General features: G+C 37.4%; 1 protein-coding gene across 22 annotated transcripts in view; it reads right to left on the reverse strand.

The window, feature by feature from the left end:
• The window catches only part of JMJD1C (jumonji domain containing 1C), a 321,872-nt gene that overhangs the window by 159,576 nt on the left and 137,431 nt on the right, over positions 1-24,865 (reverse strand). The window lies entirely within an intron of this gene.

Genomic DNA, 24,865 nt, shown 5'->3' on the forward strand with positions numbered 1-24,865 from the left:
GCAGGCGGACGCTTTACCATCTGAAACACCATGGAAACCCATATTTCCTCCTATTTTGCTACTATTTTAAATTACCTTAGAAAATCAGTGTCACAGTAAACTACCCCTTCTCCTTCACACCATAATTTAGCTCTGTTAAAATATTATTTTAAAAATTAGTTCAAATTCATTGGCTAACGAGAACTTCAGTTTTGGGGAAAAGAGAGTTTAAAAATGTCTGGATTTAGGTGCTTCTATATGATATGGCATTCAAACTGTACTTCCATGTCAAAAGTAAAGTTGGCCCCTGAAGGGTGACATTTTCAAGAAACTTCTATGACTCCACAGTATGGAAAAAGGTAAAAAATGAAAAACATTTTTATACAATTTTTATACTGTGTGTGTGTATGTATATACATATATAAAATCTAATCTCTGATTCAAGGGTTTCCCCACCGCCCCCCCCCTCCCATATAAGAACATTCAATCAAAAACAAAGGAAACGAGTTTCCTTAACTTCAGTTACAAAAAGGCATAGAGGTCAATGAGATGATTGAAAAAAAAATTTAATAGACCATATATTCCAATGGTTCTCAAAATACATAAAACAATATGCAGAGGAAATTCCATCCCTTTGCCCCTCCTTTCCTGTATCTGTATATCCATTCTTCAAACAAACAGACCCATTTGAAATATACCGTATCATGATGGTAACCAGAATTACTGATTTCTTATGCACCCTTGTGGAGTTCCTCTAAGAGTATATAAGTAGACACAAACACATGTATTGACTTCTCTTCCATATCTTCTACTTACTTTGAAAAAAATAATATGAAGCTATATGTAGAACAGTACCACTTGCTTTGACTTAATGAGATAATATGAAGTTATTTTTAATTATCATTACATTTAAACTACTAATGACAAAGACAAATATAAGGCTAAATAAAAGGCCTCATTTAAATGTTATACACACTCACAGACTTAGGTTTCAAGGCTGTCAGCAGTACTAATGTAAAACCATATTAAGAAAATGTTAATGATTTATACGACTGTAAATGAGAAATGAGATTTCATGGAGTTAGCAGAGGTTGCTTACCTATCTTCAGTAAAACATTAACCTCAGTGAGATCTCAAATGGCCTCTGTAAAAAGTATGGCAACTCCAAGGCTTAAGCTTAAACCTGACCACAACTAATATGTGAATAAACAAGTAACCTAATTAAAGTCAAGAACCTCCATTTTCAGCCCAGTAGCTATTTAGGTGAAGTGACTAAAAACATAGAACTGAATAAAGAAAATATATTCCATAAATGGACAATACTATAACAATTTCTCACTTCCTCCTGGTATAAACCGGCATGACAGTTGCAGGAACACTGAAAACCCAGAAACTGTGCCATGCAATTTTTTTCTGCTTCCGAATTCTAAGAGGGGATAGAAACAGAAAACATTTTATTCTCTAGGCTAAAATGTGGCCTGGATTCTTGTTACCTTCAAAATGTGTATTTTTCTGTGCAGAAAAAAAAATCTTTCATTAGAAAACTATATATTAATACAAGCCCAAAGCATTTATCATGAAATCACCATAGTAAAAACAAACATTTAAAAGTCTATAAAAAAGAAAATTAAGACCTAATACTAAGCATCACTACGAACAAAGCTAGTGGAAGTGATGGAATTCCAGTTGAGCTGTTTCAAATCCTGAAAGATGATGCTGTGAAAGTGCTGCACTTAATATGCCAGCACATTTGGAAAACTCAGCAGTGGCCACAGGACTGGAAAAGGTCAGTTTTCATTCCAATCCAAAAGAAAGACAATGCCAAAGAATGCTCAAACTACCGCACAATTGCACTCATCTCACATGCTAGTAAAGTAATGCTCAAAATTCTCCAAGCCAGGCCTCAGCAATACGTGAACCCTGAACTTCCTGATGTTCAAGCTGGTTTTAGAAAAGGCAGAGGAACCAGAGATCAAATTGCCAACATCTGTTGATCATGGAAAAAACAAGAGAGTTCCAGAAAAACATCTATTTCTGCTTTATTGACTATGCCAAAGCCTTGGACTGTGTGGATCACAATAAACTGTGGAAAATTCTGAAAGAGATGGGAATACCAGACCACCTAACCTGCCTCTTCAGAAATCTGTATGCAGGTCAGGAAGCAACAGTTACAACTGGACGTGGAACAACAGACTGGTTCCAAATAGGAAAAGGAGTACATCAAGGCTGTATATTGTCACCCTGCTTATTTAACTTATATGCGGAGTACATCATGAGAAACCCTGGGCTGGAAGAAGCACAAGCTGGAATCAAGATTCCCGGGAGAAATATCAATAACCTCAGATATGCAGATGACACCACCCTTCTGGCAGAAAGTGAAGAGGAGCTAAAAAGCCTCTTGATGAAAGTGAAAGAGGAGAGCGAAAAGATTGGTTTAAAGGTTAACATTCAGAAAACGAAGATCATGGCATCCGGTCCCATCACTTCATGGGAAATAGATGGGGAAACAGTAGAAGCAGTGTCAGACTTTATTTTTTTTGGCCTCCAAAATCACTGCAGATGGTGATTGCAGCCATGAAATTAAAAGACGCTCACTCCTTGGAAGAAAAGTTATGACCAACCTAGACAGTATATTCAAAAGCAGAGACAATACTTTGCCGACTAAGGTCCATCTAGTCAAGGCTATGGTTTTTCCTGTGGTCATGTATGGATGTGAGAGTTGGACTGTGAAGAAGGCTGAGCACCGAAGAACTGATGCTTTTGAACTGTGGTGTTGGAGAAGACTCTTGAGAGTCCCTTGGACTGCAAGGAGATCCAGCCAGTCCATTCTGAAGGAGATCAACCCTGGGATTTCTTTGGAAGGAATGATGCTAAAGCTGAAGCTCCAGTACTTTGGACACCTCATGTGAAGAGTTGACTCATTGGAAAAGACTCTGATGCTGGGAGAGATTGGGGGCAGGAAGAGAAGGGGACGACCCAGGATGAGATGGCTGGATGGCACCACGGACTGGATGGACGTGAGTCTGAGTGAACTCCGGGAGATGGTGATGGACAGGGAGGCCTGGAGTGCTGCAGTTCATGGGGTTGCAAAGAGTCGGACACGACTGAGTGACTGAACTGAACTGAACACTAAGTATTATCCATTTTTAAAGCAAAGCAACCCAAAAGATTGCTAACCAATGATAATGTTAAGAAAATATTCAAGTGTCATCAAAGCACCAAAAACAGTGTTGGTATTTCCACCAAGAGACAAACTAAAGCAGGTGTCAATGGGTCAGCAATGAGAATTTATGTCATCATCCCACACCATGAAGACTATGGAGACGTATTAGTTATTTAAACTAAGACTAGTCCAGAGTTAACAACATGACTAATAAGATGCTCTATATAATCCATAAGTATGATCCATTTCTACAAATAGTTTACTAGGTAAAATATAAGGACCCTGAGTGTAGTAGACAGGCTATGTTTTAGTCCCATGTCTGTCAATCACAAGCTGCAGGTCCACAGACAAGTTGCTTACATCTATAGCTTCAGTTATCTCATCTGCAAAATGTAGATGATAAAAAGCTCTAATGATTTAATTAGATGATACTTTAAAAAGTACCTGGTATGAAGTAAAAGGACTTCCTTGGTGGTTCAGATGGTAAAGAATCTGCCTGCAATGCAGGAGACCTGGGTTGGATTCCTGGGTCAGGAAGATCCCCTGGAGAAGGGACTGGCAACCCACTCCAGTACTCCTGCCTGGGGAATTCCACTGACAGAGGAGCCTGGCAGGCTACAGTCCACGGGGTCAGAGAGAGGCAAACACTACTGAGTAACTAACACACACACACGAAGTAGAAAGTTATCAATAATGCTGTGTTGTCACATACTATATATCACTGATGTTCAAGATATTATCCTCTAGTATCTTGGGGATAGAGATACCTCTAAGGGAATCTCTTGGGGAAAGAGAAATTAAAAATACAAATAAAACATCTTTAACTATCATCCTCAAAATGCTGATAGAAAAATATGGAAAGCAAGCATATACAGAAATAATTAGACTGCAAGGACTTACAGAAATGTTAAATATTCTAATAAAAGACTTCTATGTATTTACAAAGATGATTCTCTAATTACAATCAATGGAATTCTTGAAATGAGGGACAAATATGAATCACTCTGGATTTGTAGGGATTTAATGACCAGAAATAGATAAAAAGTGCTTACAGGTGAGTAAAAAGCATGAACAAAAGAACAGAGATGTTGAACTGTATAGTAGTTTTCGGAAGTGCCTAGCATAAACAGGTATAGATAGAATATACTATTGTGGGAGGTAGGAGGAAAAGGTAGTAAATCTAGTAACACCCTAAATTCACTAGAATAATAACAGATTTCAAGCAATAAGAATTGATGGTAAGCAAAGAGTTTCTTAAAAAACATACTATTTAAAGCTTTAGGGTTTTAAAAATCCTTAACATTATAAGCAATCTAGCTTGTAACTAAAAAGGAACATATTTATTACTTCAGTATCATAAGCATCTGGTAATGTCATAAAAATTTGTACCTATAAAATTATGCAAAAGGAATAAAAATATTTTAAACTATTTATCTGAAAAGAACTCCCTACTTGTTTGAAAGTTATTTCACAAATGCACACTGCAATCTTTCCTGTTATTTTTAAAAGTACATAGTAAGTGCTTTCTTATGTTTCTTTTTCATGTATTTTAAAACCTTACTATTAACTTGAAAATCATTCTACCATGTTACTTGTGATTAATATGTCAACAATTATTTAAAACAACTGTTTTTCATTTTCAATGTCATATTAAGTTCAGTATAGTAGCAACGCCAACATATGACATGAATTGAGATCTATATGAGGAAAGGACTGTAAAACTCACAATCAATTATGATCTGCATATGAATAATTTGAAAGTATGCAGTAAATCAGTAAAAAACTAATTTTAGGTTAGCATTTCCTAAAAAAATATTGATTTCACCTGCTTCCAAATCTTCATATTAAAAAAAGGACATGCATATAGACTTACTCTGAGGGCACTAGCTGAATGGGTGCAACTTGAGCTGAAGTTTACAGAGATTCTGGAGAAGTAATAACGACGCAAAAGCCACAGTCTGCTCAAAGATAGAAGGCCAGCAAGAGACTTAGCGGCACAAACCTGGAACCACAAAGTAGGCCAGCAAACCAAACCCTGCCATAAGAGAAAACTACCCTACTCTTTCTACCTTAGTGGGTCTACAAAGAAAGCTGAGTTGGTAGTGAGCAAATAGAACTTAAAAAAAATTTCTTTGAAGTTGTAACCATGAATCAGCCCTCACATGGACTCATTCACATTAACTTAGTAATACAAAAAAATTTTTAAGCTTGAATTTAAAGTGATCTAAGACCATCAGATCAGTTCAGTTGCTCAGTCATGTCTGACTCTGCAACCCCATGGACTGCAACACTCCAGGTTTCCCTATCTCCAACTCTGGGCGCTTACTCAAATTCATGTCCATCAAGTCAGTGATGCCATCAACCATCTCATCCTCTGTTGTTCCCGTCTCCTCCTGCCTTCAATCTTTCCCAACATCAGGGTGTTTGCAAATGAGTCAGTATTTACCATCAGGTGGCCAAAGGATTGCAGTCTGAGCTTCAGCATTAGTCCTTCCAATATTCAGGACTGCATTTCCTTTAGGATGGACTGGTTGGATCTCCTTGCAGTCCAAGGGATTCTCAACAGTTTTCTCCAACACCACAGTTCAAAAGCATCAATTCTTCGGGGCTCAGCTTTCTTTACAGTCCAACTCTAAAATCCAAACATGACCACTGGAAAAACCAAAGCTTTGACTAGATGAACCTTTGTCGGCAAAGCAATGTGTCTGCTTTTAAATATGCTGTTTAGGTTGGTCATAACTTTTCTTTCAAGGATAAAGCATCTTTTAATTTCATGGCTGAAGTCACCATCTGCAGTGATTTTGGAGACCCAAAAAATAAAAGTCTGGCACTGCTTCCACTCTTTCCCCATCTATTTGTTATGAAGTGATAGGACCAGATGCCATGATCTTAGTTTTCTGAATGTTGAGTTTTAAGCCAACTTTTTCGCTTTCCTTTTTCACTTTCATCAAGAGGCTTTAGTTCTTCGCTTTCTGTGGTATCATCTACATATCTGAGGTTATTGATATTTCACACAATAATCTTGATTTCAGCTTGTGTTTCATCCAGTCTTTCTCATGATGTACTCTGCATATATGTTAAATAAGCAGGGTGACAATATACAGCCTTGACATACTCCTTTCCAATTTAGTCTGCTGTTCCATGTCAAGTTCTAACTGTCGTTTCTTGACCTGCATACAGATTTCTTAGGAGGCAGGTCAGGTATTCCCATCTCTTGAAGAATTTTCCAGTTTGTTGTGATCCACGCAGTCAAAGGCTTTGTCAATAGTCAATAAAACAGAAGTACATGTTTTTCTGGAAATCTCTTGCTTTTTCGATGATCCAAAGGATGTTGGCAGTTTGATCTCTGGTTCCTCTGCCTTTTCTAAAACCAGCTTGAACATCTGGAAGTTCACAGTTTACATATTGCTGATGTCTGGCTTGGAGAATTTTGAGCATTACTTTACTAGCGTGTTAGATGAGTGCAATTGTACCGTTGTTTAAGCATTCTTTGGCACTGCCTTTATTTGGGATTGGAATGAAAACTGACCTTTCCAATCTTGTGGCTACTGTTGAGTTTTCCAAATATACTGGCATATTGACTGAAGCACTTTCACAGCATCATCTTTCAGGATCTGAAATAGCTCAGTCGGAATTCCATCACCTCCACTAGCTTTGTTTGTAGGGATGCTTCCTAAGGCCTATTTTGACTTCAAATTCCAGGATGTCTGGCTCTAGGTGAGTGATCACACCATCGTGATTATCTGGATCATGAAGATCTTTTTTGTATAGTTCCTCTGTGTATTCTTGCCACATCTTAATATCTTCTGCTTCTGTTACATCCATACCGTTTCTGTCCTTTATTGTGCCCATCTTCACATGAAATGTTCCCTTCATATCGCTAACTTTCTTGAATAGATCTCTAGTCTTTTCCATTCTATTGTTTTCCTCTATTTCTTTGCACTGATCATTAAGGAAGCTTTTCTTATCTCTCCCTGCTATTCTCTGGAACTCTGCATTCAAATGGGTATATCGTTCCTTTTCTCCTTTGCCTTTCCATTCTTTTCAAAGCTATTTGTAAGGCCTCTTCAGACAACCATTTTGCCTTTTTGCATTTCTTTTTCTTGGGGATGGTCTTAATCACTGCCTCCTGTACAATGTCATGCACCTCCACCCATCATTCTTCAGGCACTCTATCAGATCTAATCCCTTGAATCTATTTGTCACTTCCACTGTATAATCATAAGAGATTTGATTTAGGTCATACCTGAATGGTCTAGTGGTTTTCCCAACTTTCTTCAATTTAAGTCTGAATTTGGCAATAAGGAGTTCATGATCTGAGACACAGTCAGCTCCCGGTCTTGTTTTTGCTGACTGTATAGAGGTTCTTCATCTTTGGCTGTAAAGAATATAATCAGTCTGATTTCGGTACTGACCATCTGGTGATGTTCATGTGTACAGTCTTCCCTTGTGTTGTTGGAAGAGGGTGTTTGCTGTGACCAGTGTGTTCTCTTGGCAAAACTCTATTAGCCTTTGCCCTGCTTCATTCTTTACTCCAAGGCCAATTTGCCTGTTACTCCAGGTATTTGACTCCCTACTTTTGCATTCCAGTCCCCTATAGTGAAAAGGACAACTATTTGCGTGTTAGTTCTGGAAGGTGTTTTAGGTCTTCATAGAACCGTTCAACTTTAGCTTCTTCAGTGTTACAGGTTGGGGCACAGGCTTAAATTACTGTGATATTTAATGGTTTGCCTTGGATACAAACAGAGATCATTCTGTCATTTTTGAGATTATATCCAAGTACTGCATTTCGGACTCTTTTGTTGACCGTGATGGCTACTCCATTTCTTCTATGGGATTCTTGTCCAGAGTAGTAGATATAATGGCTGAGTTAAATTCAGCCATCCAGTCCATTTTAGTTCGCTGATTCCTAAAATGTCGATGTTCACTCTCGCCATCTCCCATTTCAGTTTAGTCCAGTCACTCAGTCATGTTCAACTCCTTGTGACCCCATGAACCGCAGCACACCAGGCCTCCCTGTCTATCAGCAACTCCCAGAGTCCACCCAAACCCATGTCCATTGAGTCGGTGATGCCATCCAACTATCTCATCCTCTTTTCTCCCCTTCTCCTCCTGCCCTCAATCTTTCCCAGCATCATGGTCTTTTCAGATGAGTCAGCTCCTCGCATCAGGTGGCCAAAATATTACAGCTTCAGCTTCAACATCAGTCCTTCCAATGAACACCCAGGATTGATCTCTTCCAGGATGGACTGGTCGGAGAAGGCAATGGCACCTCACTTCAGCACTCTTGCCTGGAGAATCCCACAGACGGAGGAGCCTGGTTGGGTGCAGTCCATGGGGTCACTAAGAGTCAGACAAGGGACTGAGCAACTTCATTTTCACTTTTCACTTTCATGCATTGGAGAAGGAAATGGCAACCCACTCCAGTGTTCTTGCCAGGAGAATCCCAGGGACGGGGGGCCTGGTGGGCTGTGGTCGATGGGGTCGCACAGAGTTGGACAAAACTCAAGTGACTTAGCAGCAGCAGCAGGATGGACTGGTTGGATCTCCTTGTAGTCCAAGGGACTCTCAAGAGTCTTCTCCAACACCACAGTTCAAAAGCATCAATTCTTCGGCACTCAGCTTTCTTTATAGTCCAACTCTCACACCCATACATTACCACTGGAAAAATCATAGCCTTGACTAGATGGACCTTTGTTGGCAAAGTGATGTCTCTGCTTTTTAATATGCTGTCTAGGTTGGTCATAACTTTCCTTCCAAGGAGTAAGCGTCTTTTAATTTCATGGCTGCAATCACCATCTGCAGTGATTTTGGACCACTTCCAATATGCCTTGATTCATGCACCTAACATTCCAGGTTCCTATGCAATAATGCTCTTTATAGCATTGGACTTTACTTCCATCATTCAGTTCAGTTCAGTTCAGTTCAGTTGCTCAGTCGTGTCCGACTCTTTGCAACCCCATGAATCGCAGCATGCCAGGCCTCCCTGTCCATCACCAACTCCTGGGGTTCACTCAGACTCACATCCATCGAGTAGGCGATGCCATCCAGCCATCTCATCCTGGGTTGTCCCCTTCTCCTCCTGCCCCCAACCCCTCCCAGCATCAGTCTTTTCCAATGAGTCAACTCTTTGCATGAGGTGTCCAAAGTACTGGAGTTTCAGCTCTAGCATCATTCCTTCCAAAAAAATCCTAGGGCTGATCTCCTTCAGAATAGACTGGTTGGATCTCCTTGCAGTCCAAGGGACTCTCAAGAGTCTTCTCCAAAAAAAAAAAAAAAAGAGTCTTCTCCAACACCACAGTTTTCAAAAGCATCATTCTTCGGTGCTCAGCCTTCTTCACAGTCCAACTCTCACATCCATATATGACTACTGGAAAAACCATAGCCTTGACTAGATGGACCTTAGTCGGCAAAGTAACGTCTCTGCTTTTGAATATGCTATCTAGGTTGGTCATAACTTTCCTTCCAAGGAGTAAGCGTCTTTTAATTTCATGGCTGCAGTCACCATCTGCAATGATTTTGGAGCCCCAAAAAATAAAGTCTGACACTGTTTCCACTGCTTCCCCATCTATTTCCCATGAAGTGATGGGACCAGATGCCATGATCTTCGTTTTCTGAATGTAGAGCTTTAAGCCAACTTTTTCACTCTCCTCTCTCACTTTCATCACTAGTCACATTCATAACTGGGTACTGTTTTTGCTTTGGCTCAGTCTCTTCTTTCTTTCTGGAGTTATTTCTCCACTGATCTCCAGTAACATATTGGGCACCTACCAACCTGGGGAGTTCATCTTTCAGCGTTCTAGCTTTTTGCCTTTTCTTATTGTTCACAGGGTTCTCAAGGAAAGAATACTGAAGTGGTTTGCCATTCCCTTCTCCAGTGGACCACGTTTTGTCAGAAGTCTCCAACATGACCCTCAGTCTTTAAAGTGATTGAAGACCATCACGATGGTGCTACTCCAGGTATGAGGCAGACTGAACAGCAAGTCCTCTCTACCTTCATTCTAGGCCTCACAATATTCTCACAAAATCCCCCAACCATCTTAGCCTGGAAAGGGGGTGTGGAGAGTTAAAAATTAACTAAGCAGAAGGTATCATGGACAGCAAACAGGAAAAACTTTAAGACATGAGAATTAACAGATAGTTTAAGACAGAATAATTAGAAGTTGTGAATGTTTAAAAAAATAAAAGCCTGGAATGTGTAGAAAACAGAATGTTTTTTACTATTTACAAAAAAGGCAAGCAGAATTAGAAAACAATTAGTTAGAACTTCTAGGTACAAGAAAAGAGACTAGTTGAAAAAAATTTTTTTAATTATTTATTTTTTGGCTGCACTATACACATGTGGGATCTCACTTTCCCAACCAGGGTTCGAACCCACATTCTTCTGCATCCCTGCATTGGAAGCAAGGCATCATAACCACTGGACCACCAAGAAGTCCCCTTTGTTGAAAATTTCTGATGAGCAATGGATGGTTAAAAGGTTATTAAATATCACGGAAAAGAGTAAGCAAACTACAAGACACGTCAGAGGAAATACAGCACAGAGACAAATCAATAAAACAGGAAAAAATAAATGAAAAGGAGACTGTGATCAATTGTACTTTAAGTCTAATTCACTGTTTCACTAACAAAGGAGAGGGATGGCAAAGTTGAACAAGAAAGCATAGCCCTGCCCCCATGAGTTACATATTCTAGCAGCAGACTGACATTCATCACATAATCACATAAAATATATAAAATTAAAACGTAAAAGTTATAACTGTGATTGATAAAAGACATTACAAAAATTTACTAAGTACTTTTCTTAGTTTAGACCATGAGTATAGAGCCCTTCCATGAAGAAATGAGGTAATATGTGAGGTATAAATGAAATTATTTGGGAAAGTGTTCTAAAGCTGAGATAAGCCAAAGTGCCAAGGCAGGAGAAAATATGCTGTCTTTTAGGAATTCAAAGAAAATTACATGAATGGGCTATGAAGAACAATAGGGCAACAGGGGATGGAGATGTGTGGTGAGAAGGGGAAGATCATGCAAAATCTGGCATGTTTGCTAAATGGATGTTTGCTCTTTTATTTAAGATTAGAAGACACTTAAGACTTCTATGGAAAGCAGGTGAAAATTAGATTTTCATTTGGAAAATATATTTGTAACTGACTGACTTTTTTTGAGAATCAAAAAACACTGGGAATTATTTCTAAAACCATTATCAAAATAGCATTTTTATAGTAATCACGTACTTAACTGTAAACATTAAGTACAAGTTAATCACAAGTACAATAAATTATGTAGAGAAGGTCATTATGAATTCACTGTCCCAACAGTGAACTTCCCTCTTTTACTAAGTGAGAGAAAAGAGAAAGGCTGTCACCAGTTATCTTTGATTTTTAGACCTCTGAAATTAATAATGTTATGCTGTTATTTTATGTATTACAATTGCGATGAACATGATGGACAGGGACTTTTATATAAGCTCATATATTTCACTTTCCCCTATTTCTAAAAATATGTTTACTATTTTAGTTAACTTTTACATTTGCTTTCGACTACCTTTATTGTTCAGAGCATATTCTATTTGAATTTTCAATTTCCTTAGTTTATTCTACAATTTTTATCATTTTGTAATCTTTTAGCAATTTGTATTAGTACTTTTATATTAATTTTCAAAAATTTAATCTGCTTTAATTAAAAATACAAACGCCTTATAGAACTTTGCTGAGAAGAGAAATTTTGTTTAAAAAATAAAAAGCATGAAAGCGTTTCTCAAATTTCTCTCACATGTGTTGTGACCTACTTTTTTCTTTTTATTTTGAAATAATTATAGCTTCATAGGAAACTGCCTAAAACCAAAAGTCATCTACTTTCTTACAACAAGTAACATCTGATAGAACTATAACATAATGTCAAAACCAGGAAACTGATATTGGTACAAACTACAAATCCTATTTCTCCAGGTTCACATGTACTCATACCTGTGTGTGTGTACATGCATGCAATCTATGCAGTTTTATCCTATGTCCAGATTCATGCATTCTATTCAATTTTCTCTTATGTTCAGATTCATGTAACCACCACAACCATTATATAGAATTGTTCCATTACCAAAAAGATCCCTAGTGCTTTCACACCATTTATAAAAACCTTGAAACAGCGAAAGGGTATAAAGCTGTCTGGAAAAGAAAGATTCAGGCAGTCTGTGGATGAAGAAAGGCCAAAGGTTGAGCAGCAGGCAAAAATTTTTTTGAGGGACAGTTGTATGAGAGTAGCTCTTGGTTTAAGACAAAGATGGAAAGATTTTGTTGAAGCTTTGTTCTGTTTTGTGATTTCTTCTCTAGCTACTTATTCAAAAAAGATAGTGTATGCTCATGTGCGTTAACTTTTGATAATACGTAATAATGAGAGGGATGCCAAGTTAGTGGGCTTCTCTGGTGTGGTGGCTCAGATGGTAAAGAATCTGCCTACAATGCAGGACACACAGGTTCGATCCCTGGGTTGGGAAGATCCCTTGGAGAAGGAAATGGCAACCCGTTTCATATTCTCACATGAAGAATTCCATGGACAGAGGACCCTGGCCAGCTACAGTCTATGGTGTCACAAAAACACTGAGTGAATTACATACCAAGTTAGGAGTAGAGCAGACTCAGCTTTATTTGTACTACACAGTGATGAAATTTTAAAGCAAGCTGACTTAAAGCCCAGTAACACCATAATTTAGCTGAAATAGAAGAGTATATGCATCACTGCTTTTCTAAAACAAAATTTATCTGATGTTCCAAAATTAATGTTCTTCAGATAAGCTATATTTAAATGGACTCCACATACTCCAATGAGAAAAAAAAAAAACCATAAATAGCATTTATTTTAAATTTAAAAAGTATCAGGGCTATACTATGTATCTGTACATTACAGTGCTACATCATAAGGACTGCAAAAGACTTTATTCAAACCCATATATACCACTACTAGCTATATATTACTGACTCTACCTCAGAGATTATAAGAGATAAGATTTGTCTGCACACACACCATATGCCATAATACCAGGTGGAGGAGCATATACCAGAGACTTCCTGATATTACTAAATCAAACGCAGGAGACATACATTCAAAATGACAAAAACAAAATTCTAAATCTATAATTATTTCTGCACGCAAAAAGGTCAGTCCCCCTTTTCTTCAACTGTGAAAGTGAATTATTTTGATATGCCTTACCTTCAAATTCTCCTAAAAATTAAAAAAGACCTTAGAAATCATCTTATATTCTTTGAAATCCACAGGGGAGCCCCAAGCTTAGCACAACCATCTTTGGGCTTACCCAGTTTAGATGTCACAATGGCTTGCCAATCTTTCATAGTTCACATTAACTATTTCAACTTAATGACCTTAAGATATCAAAATCACACAATTCATAAAGCAGTATATTCACAGTAAGTTATCTATTTAATTTGAAAATAAGACTTTTGGAGCCCATTTACCAAGAAGGGAGGAAGAAAAGTGGGAAATTCTAAAAGGACAATCTGTTAACTAGAGATACCTATAGGAAATATATGAAAGTGAATGAGAAAAGATTATCACTTCTACATAATTATTTGAACTTTTCAATAGACAGTTACTTCTTTCAACAGTTAATCATACCATGTCTCAAGTCTACTTATCTATAAAATAGGGATAATAAACATATCTACCTCAAAAGGATAATGTAAAAACACTGACAAAATTTCTGGAAGTTTCTAAGACCTCAAAAATCAAATGATGTTATTATTACTTATACTATTACATGTAAAAAAGTAAAGCTTACATCATATGTTTTCAAACAGTAAGTAAAATAAATATACTTTAAAACAGAATCAAGAGAAATCTGCATTTTTCATATAACTCTTCACAGGTGCATTTAAATAATTATGTGTCAGACAGCAAGGACCATACCTGTTGGATTTATAGTACTTACATAATGCTTAGCATGTAGCAAACTTAAAATACATATTGAATGAATGAAATTATCATGTAACATATATATATATATAATGCTGTTGCATGTTAAGTTACTTGTGACCATTTATAAACTAAAAAAATATACAGTGAAGGGAAGCTACTTTTGTAAAGAGGCAAACAGCTAAAACTCAACACCAAAGTAGTTTTTCCATTCAAGAGCTGAAAATAAGAGAACACATGGTAAACAGACAATCATACTTCTGGACAAGAAGAAAATATAATCAACAATATCTATCTATATTTTATACGGCTACTTGCTTTTGGCTGCTTTAAATTATATAGCAATAAAATAAAAATCCCAAGCAATTCCAATGTTACAAAAGACAAACAGATACGGGCAAATACTTATAATGGGAAGGTCAAATTATCAAGAGAATGATTCCAAAATAATTTTAGGATATAAAGGTTTTTAATAAATTATTAAACATTCAACATCACAGTAATCTATGCACCGATTACTGATGCTGAAGAAACTGATGCTGAAGAAACTGATGCTGACTGGTTCTGTGAATATTTACAACACCTTCCAGAACACCAAAAAATAAATAAAAAAATAAAAACCACCCAGATGTCCTTTTCATCATAGGGGACTTGAATGCAAAAGGAGGAAGTCAAGAGATACCTGGATTAATAGGAAAGTTTGGCTTTCGAGTACAAAATGAAGCAGGGCAAAGTCTAACAGAGTTTTGCAAGAGAATCCACTGGTCATACCAAAACACCCTCTTCCAACAACACAAGAGATGACTCTACATATGGACAGCACTAGATGGTCAACACTGAAGTCAGACTGATTATATTATTTGCAGAAGAAGAGAGAGAAGCTCTATACAGTCAGCAAAAAACAAGACATGGAAATGACTATGGTTCAGATCAAGAACTTACTGCAAAATTCAGGCTTAAACTGAAGAAAGCAGGAAAAACCACTAGACCATAAAGGTATGCTGCTGGTGCTGCTAAGTTGCTTCAGTCATGTCTGACTCTGTGCAACCCCACAGATGGCAGCCCACCAGGCCCCGCCGTCCATGGGATTTTGCAGGCAAGAGTATTGGAGTGGGTTGCCACTGCCTTCTCCTATAAAGGTATGAACTAAATCAAATCCCTTATGATTATACAGGGGAGGTGATGAATAGATTCAAGGGATTAGATCTGACAGACAAGAGTACCTGAAGAACTATTGATGGAGATCATATCACTGTACAGGTGGTGGTGACCAAAACCATCCACAAGAAAAAGAACTGCAAGAAAGCAAGGTGGTTGCCTGAGGAGGTCTTACAAATAGCTTAGAAAAGAAGAGAAGTGAAAGGCAAAAGAAAAAAAGAAAGACACACTCAACTGAATGCAGAGAGTCCCTTGGACAGTAAGGAGATCAAACCAGTCAACCAGGAAATCAACCCTGATTATTAACCAGAAGGACTAGTGCTGAAAGCTCCTCCAATACTCTGGCCACCTGATGTGAAGAGCTGACTCACTGGAAAAGACCCTGATGCTGGGAAAGACTAAGAGCAGGAGGAGATGGGGGCGACAGAGGATGAGATGGTTGGATGGCATCATGGACTCAATGGACGTGTTTGAGCAAACTTAGGGAGATAGTGAAGAACAGGGAAGCCTGGCGTGCTACAGATGATGGGGTGGCAAAGAGTCGGACATAATTGAGCAACTGAAAAATAAATTTTATCCAGAGAATAATTCACTATGACCTATGATGGGACCTTGAGCCACACATTATCAGTGTGACCTCCCAAGGAAGTGTTAATTAAAAAGTATTAGTCTGACCCTCTGAGAGGGGCTACAGACTAAGTCAGCCATGTGAACAGTTTGTTATCAAGTCCCAGTAAAAACAATCAAAACCAAAGGCTTGCCTTAGCTTTCCCTGTTTTACAACTACCCATGCATATTTTTATACAATGTGGTCAAGAGGAGATAATGCTCTTCATGATTCCACAGAGAGATGATAAGGAGCTCCATGGGACTCTGTACCTTTGACAGATTTTCATTTATACCTTTTCTCTGCAACAAACTATGGGCTAGTACATAACAGTTCTCAGTAAGTTCTGAGTCCCTCTAGCAAATTACTGAACCTGAGGATAGTTTTCAAACACCCTTGAATTTGCAGCGGTGTAAGTAAGAGCAGTCTTGTCAAGACTGTTCAAAACTGTACCGTTCACTGAGCTTAGTGCAGTTGATGTCAGAAGTGGGATTTGCATGACAAATGCTAACTACCTCAACTGTGTAGTCTGGGAAGAAAAAGAATGAGAGGGTAGGGGATGATAAACCTTTTAATTCATGGGTGACGAAGGACCATTCATGGTATACAACTGTAGCCAGACAATGATCAGTTAATAGAGCTAAAGGTTATCAGGGGAATTTAGGAAGGATGACTCTAACTCATAGAGATCTGGCACACTGAATACATAAAGAAATGTATAATTTTTAAAATAAGCTAACTATCCAATTCCTTGACTATTATTAACTGTAACAGCTAAAAAGAAAAGGAACGTTAAGCCTGAACGTTAAGCTGGTCAAGCTCGGGAAGAAAAAATTTACTAACTAGAACAAGCAGATCAGAGGGTCTCTCTTTCAGGAGGAAAGCAAGAGATGGCAATCAGCCTATAAAAATGAGCTTTTAATGAAATGGGTCAGGCAGACTCAACAAATAATGCCAGGCAGGCACCAGGACTAGGAAAGAACTTGTACTCTGACACAAAAGGGCCGTCTGACAGACTGAAGTCAAAATAGCCTCGGGAAAATGGCCCTCCATCTTAATTGCTAAGGTTCCAACACCATACCCATGGGATTCCTATAGACCTCTAAACCCACTGAAGTTCCTCTGCGGCACTTGCAATTTATACCAATGAACTATGACTGCCCTTGCCCTGTGACTGATCACAATAAGACATATCTTAAAATATACTTCTAATATTAATGTAATTAACATATTCTCATTACTCTTTGTGTACTGCCTGTAAGAGAGAAGTGAGCCTTATTTTCGATAATATCCAATCCCACACAATGATAAATAGTCTTAATACAAGCTTGTGGACTGAGTGACACAGAGTGACTGTTTCAAACTGACTTAAGAATTCCAATAAAATGGGTAAGGGCCAATTGTAACTAAGCCTGTTCATAACAGTATTTGATATATTGCACAAGAGTCAATTCTGTTAGCAGCATAGCAAATTCCTCTGCCATACAGACTGATTAGAGTCAAACACTACTGATCAACCAACACTTTCATATATAAATATGTGTGTGTGCATACAAAATTCTCTATTACACCTTACCACACTGTAAAGTGTAAGGTAAACATAATTCCATGTGCTATAAAGTAGAACCTTGGTGCTCTGAGGTTTTTATGTATAAATTTTGTTGCTTAACCTTTACAACTCTACATAGTAAATACTATTATTATGAAGGTAGTGAGACATAAGGAGAATAAATTATTTAAGTTCATCCAGATATTAAGAGTAAAGTGCACAACAGAGGTTTGAAACAGGAAGTCCAACATCAAGGCTTATACACTCCCTTCCTACATGGCTGCTAGGCTTCTATTGTCTTTTTCAGCCAATTGCACTCTCAAAATCTATTTTAGAAGATCCCTAAGGTCATATCATGCCATGTAACCTTCTGGGCAAACAGTAATTCAGACAGAATTAAAAACAAATCTTAAATATGATACTTATTATATTATATTTTACTTGGTCATTGTTTGAATTGTTAATTTTATCAGGAAGTCTTAATTCTTTGAACTGTTAAACATAGATACTAAAAATGCTGCATTAATATAAAAAGTAGATATCAAAATATATCAACAGAAACTTAAACTAATAAACTAACTCATTTGAAGAAAACTATTTCCAAAATAAAACTGCCAGATAAACTGATTACATTAGAATTTCTACTTTCTTGGGAAACAACAGTTGTTTTCATTAAAAAGAAATTATCCTTAGGCATTAAACTTCCATTTTGAAGGATGATTTTAATTACTTTATAATACTTTCTAATATATATTGATAGTTTTAACACCACTATAATCAAGATGATTCTACTTAAATTTTATTTATTCATGTTTCTCTAAAGTATTCATAATTATAATCTTAAAGCTGCATAATCTCTCAGATTATTTTCCAATCCCAAAGAAGGGCAATGCCAAAGAATGTTTAAACTACCACACAATTGCACTAATCTAACACACTAGCAAAGTTAATTCTCAAAATTCTCTAAGCCAGGCTTCAACAGTATGTTAACCATGAACTTCCAGATGTTCAAGCTGGATTTAGAAAAGGAAGAGGAACCAGAGATCAAATTGCCAACATTCGTTGGATCATTGAAAAAGCAAGAATTCCAGAAAAACATCTACCTCTGCTTTATGGATTATACCAAAGCCTTTGACTGTGTAGGTCACATCAAGCTGTGGAAAATTCTTCAAGAGATGGGAGTGCAAGACCACGCAATCTGCCTCCTGAGAAACCTGTATGCAGGTCAAGAAGCAACAGTCAGAACTGCACATGGAACAACAGACTGGTTCCAAGTAGGAAAAGGAGTACGTCAAGGCTGTATATTGTCCCCCTGCTTATTTAACTTATATGCAGACATCATGCAAAATGCTGGGCTGGATGAAGCACAAGCTTGAATCAAGACTGCCGGGAGAAATATCAATAACCTCAAATATGGAGATGACACCACCCTTACGGCAGAAACTGAAGAAGCACTAAAGAGCCTCTTGATGAAAGTCAAAGAGGAGAGTGAAAAAGATGGCTTAAAGCTCAACATTCAGAAAACGAACATCATGGCACCCAGTCCCATCACTTCATGGCAAATAGATGGGGGAACAATGGAAACAGTGACAGACTTTATTTTGGGGGACTCCATAAATCACTGCAGGCAGTGATTGCAGCCATTAAGTTAATTAAAAGATGCTTACTCCTTGGAAAAAAAGCTATGACCAACCTAACAGTATATTAAAAAGCAGACACATTACTTTGCAGACAAAAGTCTGTCTAGTCAAAGCTAGGTTTTTCCAGTGGTCATGTATGGATGTGAGGGCTGGACTATAAAGAAAGCTGAGTGCCGAAGAATTGATGCTTCTGAATTATGGTGTTGGAGAAGACTCTTGAGAGTCCCTTGGACTGCAAGGAGATCCAACCAGTCCATCCTAAAGGAAATCAGTCCTGAATATTCATTGGAAGGACTGATGCTGAAGCTGAAACACCAATACTTCGGCCACCTGATGCGAAGAACTGACTCATTGGAAAAGACCGTGTAGTTGGGAAAGACTGAATGTGGGAGAAGAAGGTGATGACAAAGAATGAGATGGTTGGATGGCATCACCGACTTGATGGACATGAGTTTGAGCAAGCTCTGGGAGTTGGTGATGGACAGGGAAGCCTGGCGTTCTGCAAGCCATAGGTTCGCAAAGAGTTGGACACGACTGAATGACTGAACTAACTAATCTCTCAGAATATTAATTCAAAACCACTCACAAATTTTCAGACATTTGTTTCCTTTTCTCTTTTCTAATAAGACTTACTGAACAACTTTCTGCATATAACATTATGTCTTTAATTCTTCCATCTGCATGACTGTCTGACTCATCCTAGGTATCTGATAAACAATGGATGAACTAAAATAATTGCTTATTAAATTTTTTTTACTTTTTAATAATTATTTTACAAGGATAATTTCCTGAGAAGAATTAATTAATCAAAGAGTAGAAACTTCTTTATGGTTCTTGCAACTTAATACCTTCCCCCCAAATAATGTCATTTGATGACACACAAGAAATGAAAGACATGTTTATTCACTGGAATCCTTTTTAGTATTAGACCTTTTCATTTAAAAAGTTTAATCCTTTACTACATATAATTTAATCTCATAAAATGCTTTATCTTCTGGATAAATAATAATCCTAAAGTATATTATTTCCTTATTTACTAAGTACAAAGAATTGTAAAACTAAGAATTCTAATTCTGAAAACGCCAACGATCAATATGTAAAAACCCTCAAAACGAATTTATGTCAAAGCTCAATTCACAGAATATGGCATATCTTCACATTTCAATAAAATCTGGTTAAAGTCATAATCTAACCAAGCCTGGCAACATAAGAGCTGAATATAAATGCCAAGTGTGTCCCAAAGACAGGTGAATTCTATTCTACCTTGAGAGGGTTTTTTCCAAATAGAGAGCAAGTAAAAAGCATTTTCATTAGGCAAAATAACCAAGAGGAAATATACTGATGAAGGTTTACATGCTTATGATCCGATCACAATTCCTGGTGAAGCCAATCCAGAATAACCTATTTAGTGAAGGAAGAGTTGCACTGGGAAAAAAGAGAAGTCAGAGCTTCTTAAAACTCATTCCAGAAATTCAGATAATCATTTTAGATTGGAAAATTTAGTTGACAGTGAAGATATTTCATTTCTCCCTACAAAAACTTAAGGAATCACATTTGATTTGATTAGAACAAGGGTATTTATTCTAAACATTTTTGCTCTTTATTTTCAACTACTTCCATGTTCAACACTTGTAGCTGACATTACCATAACTGGCTGATGATGCTCTCTTATACTTTGATCTTAGCATAAAGTAACAGGCAGGAAATCTGCTGTAACTCCTAGTGCGGTTCTTCTTCACTAGTTGGGATAGAGGAAATTCATCACTTTAAGCATTTACTCACTGTCTGAACATGGTAAGGCACTCTGCTAGAGTCCTAGGATGATACAAAGATGACCATGACATGATCCTGTCCTCAAAGAACTTACAATCTATTAGAGAAAGACAAACATGTAAACAAATAGGTATAATACAAAGTAGAATGTGCCGGTTGTTAAAACAGAGTTACAAAAACCATGTTCTGAAAGAGCACAAGATAGTGAAATTAATTCTGGATGGGGAGGTCTGGAAGGCTGGGGCAGCAGAAAGTAGCAGAAAATTCAGCCCCTTAGAAAATGCAGCAGTGTTACAGCCCAGCTAGGTTAGGGTCAAAGCCCCACTCCCCACAGAAGGTTTTCCTAAAGGAGATGGAGCCAGGGCCCTAACCCAGTTAGGTAGGCAACTCGTTGATTTCAATTATGAATGCAACACTTTCTTTCCCTGGTGCAGATAAATGGGATTTCGTGAGTATTTTATTTCATTAAAAAATAAAATGAATTTAACAACATATTATGTAACTTACATAAAAATGTAAGTTACCCTGGCTTCCATCATCAGAATGGCCTCAGGTGGTACCCCGATCGTACAGGACTAAGCAGAAAGAAAGACACCACTGCAGTATGTTATATATGCGGTGCTTCAATACATGTGATGCTATTAGATCCTGGGAAGAAAGATGAAAGAGACAAGAGACACTTCCAGAGAAGTGACCTGGGTATTATTATACTATACCACTTTTGAAGTTTCACTATAAAAATTTTAATGTAAACTTTAGAATAGGTTAATGAGATAACAGGATTTTTCTTTTAAGTCATCATTCCAAAAACCAGCCGGTATATTTGCTGGTTTCTACTGATTTCTTAGAATAAGGAGTAAACTAGATAATACAACCAATATGTAATATTTAACAGGTACCACACGAGGTGTGAAAACAACTGGAAAGAAGATAACACAAATATGTTTAGGTGCAGAACAAGAAAGCAAAGATCTTGTGCCAACAATTACAAACATTAAACCTATAGAGAATCAGAGATGAGACTAACGCTCCACTAAGTTTCATCCTATGGCCCCCTCACATGTTTCCCTAAAATAACTCCAATGTGTATGTATAGTATTTTATTATGCTATATGAATTCTAAAATTCAGAAATTCGTACCTACTGGTTGTAGATCTCTCGAAATAAGTTTTAGTGAACAAATAACAGAATTTTAGTCACCTATATTACACATAAATGAATGTTTACAAAGTCTTAAAGTTAAAATCATTATTTTCTAGGCTATACCATCCATTCTGATTTTTATTATTTGTTCTATTAATTTTTACAGCTCCCTGGAACAAATAAAGGAAACAGAAAGGAAGACACTTCCTATCTAAATTAAGAATGACATTACATTAGACAGACTTTCTTTAACTATAATAAACATACAATTCAAAAACACTTTCTCTCCTAAAATGAGCTGAGCAAACCACAAAAAATATATCTGTAATAATATTTTAAATGTCATATTAAAAAAAAACACAAAACGTATTAGAAAAATACAAAACTCTAATATGTAACTGAAAATATAGTTCAGAAGAATGCAAGTTGCTGATAAATATGAGAAAAATATTCATCCTATTAAAGAAATGCAAATTAAAACAATAAAATCATATTTTAAAATACCAAATTAGAAGATACAAAAAAAAACCACAATTTGTTCCTGAACTGTAAAAATCCCCCCCTTTAAAATGTTTCTTTGAGTTTTAAAACAAGATGTTCTGAAAACAAGTAATCAATGCTTATAGGGAAGGAACTGGAGGCTTAAGATTCAGGGAGGGATGAGAACACTCATTTACTGGGGACAATGGAAGTTACGTATAACTTTCAAATAATTTGTGTAGAGTATCAGGATATTTTAGATTTTGTTGTTTTCAGGTTGATACCCTTTAGATTCTATTACTTTGAACCTAAATTTTGAAATAATCAGATTCAGATAAAGATTTATATATTTATAACAATGACACTGATTACACTTTTTTCTAGTAACAAAAATTCAGAAAAAACTAAATCACCAAACTAATTACCAAATAGCTGTGAAAAGGAGAGAAGTAGAAAGCAAAGGAGAAAAGGAAAGATATAAGCATCTGAATGCAGAGTTCCAAAGAATAGCAAGAAGAGATAAGAAAGCCTTCCTCAGCGATCAGTGCGAAGAAATAGAGGAAAACAACAGAATGGGAAAGACTAGAGATCTCTTCAAGAAAATAAGAGATACCAAGGGAACATTTCATGCAAAGATGGGCTCAATAAAGGACAGAAATGGTATGGACCTAAGAGAAGCAGAAGATATTAAGAAGAGGTGGCAAGAATACATAGAAGAACTGTACAAAAAAGATCTTCACGACCCAGATAATCAGGATGGGGTGATCACTCACCTAGAGCCAGCCATCCTGGAATGTGAAGTCAAGTGGGCCTTAGAAAGCATCACTACAAACAAAGCTAGTGGAGGTGATGGAATTCAAGTTGAGCTATTTCAAAATCCTGAAAGATGATGCTGTGAAAGTGCTGCACTCAATATGCCAGCAAATTTGGAAAACTCAGGAGTGCCGACAGGACTGGTAAAGGTCAGTTTTCATTCCAATTCCAAAGAAAGGCAATGCCAAAGAATGCTCAAACTACCGCACAATTGCACTCATCTCACACACTAGGAAAGTAATGCTCAAAATTCTACAAGCCAGGCTTCAGCAGTACGTGAACCATGAACTTCCAGATGTTCAAGCTGATTTTTAAAAAAGCAGAGGAATCAGAGATCAAATTGCCAACAACCTTTGGATCATCAAAAAAGCAAGAGAGTTCCAGAAAAATATCTATTTCTGCTTTATTGACTATGCCAAAGCCTTTGACTGTGGAGATCACAATAAACTGTGGAAAATTCTGAAAGAGATGGGCATACCAGGCAACCTGCTTCCTGAGAAACCTGGATGCAGGTCAGGAAGCAACAGTTAGAACTGCACATGGAACAAGACTGGTTCCAAATAGGAAAAGGAGTACGTCAAGGCTGTATATTGTCCTCCTGCTTATTTAACTTATATGCAGACTACATCATGCGAAATGCTGGGCTGGAAGAAGCACAAGCTTGAATCAAGATTGCTGGGAGAAATATCAATAACCTCAGATACGCAGATGACACCACCCTTATGGCAGAAAGTGAAGAACTAAACAGCCCCTTGATGGAAGTGAAAGCAAAGTGAAAAAAGCTGGCTTAAAGCTCAACATTCAGAAAACGAACATCATGGCATCTGGTCCTGTCACTTCATGGCAAATAGATGCAGAAACAATGGAAACAGTGACAGACTTTATTTTGGGGGGCTCCAAAATCACTACAGATGGTGATTGCGGCCATGAAGTTAAAAGACACTCACTCCTTGGAAGAAAAGCTAGGACCAACCTAGACAGCATATTAAAAAGCAGACACATTACTGTGCAGACAAAGGTCCATCTAATCAAGGCTATGGTTGTTCCAGTAGTCATGTATGGATGTGAGAGCTGGACTACAGAGAAAGCTGAGTGTTGAAGAATTGATGCTTTTGAACTGTGGTGTTGGAGAAGACTCTGAAGAGTCCCATGGACTGCAAGGAGATCCAACCAGTCCATCCTAAAGGAAATCAGTCCTGAATACTCATTGGAAGGACTGATGCTGAAGCTGAAACACCAATACTCTGGCCACCTGATGCAAAGAACTGACTCATCTGAAAAGACCCTGATGCTGGGAAAGATTGAAGGCGGGAGGATTGGGGACGACAGAGGATGAGATGGTTGGATGGCATCACCGATTCTATGGACACGAGTTTGGGTGAACTCCGGGAGTTGGTGATGGACACAGAGGCCTGGTGTGCTGCGTTTCATGGGGTCTCAAATAGTCAGACAGGACTGAGCGACTGAACTAAACTGAAATTACCAAACACTAGGTAAATGGATCATCATAGGATACAATATTATGCAGCCATTAAAAACTGAGGAGAAATAAACAGAATGAAACATTAACTAATAGAAAACCCTGGACCTACATTTTATTTTCAGAATCTACTATTTTAATGAAGCCTCAG

This window comes from Ovis canadensis, chromosome 25 (genome assembly GCF_042477335.2).
Source record: "Ovis canadensis isolate MfBH-ARS-UI-01 breed Bighorn chromosome 25, ARS-UI_OviCan_v2, whole genome shotgun sequence".
Taxonomy (NCBI): Eukaryota; Metazoa; Chordata; class Mammalia; order Artiodactyla; family Bovidae; genus Ovis; species Ovis canadensis.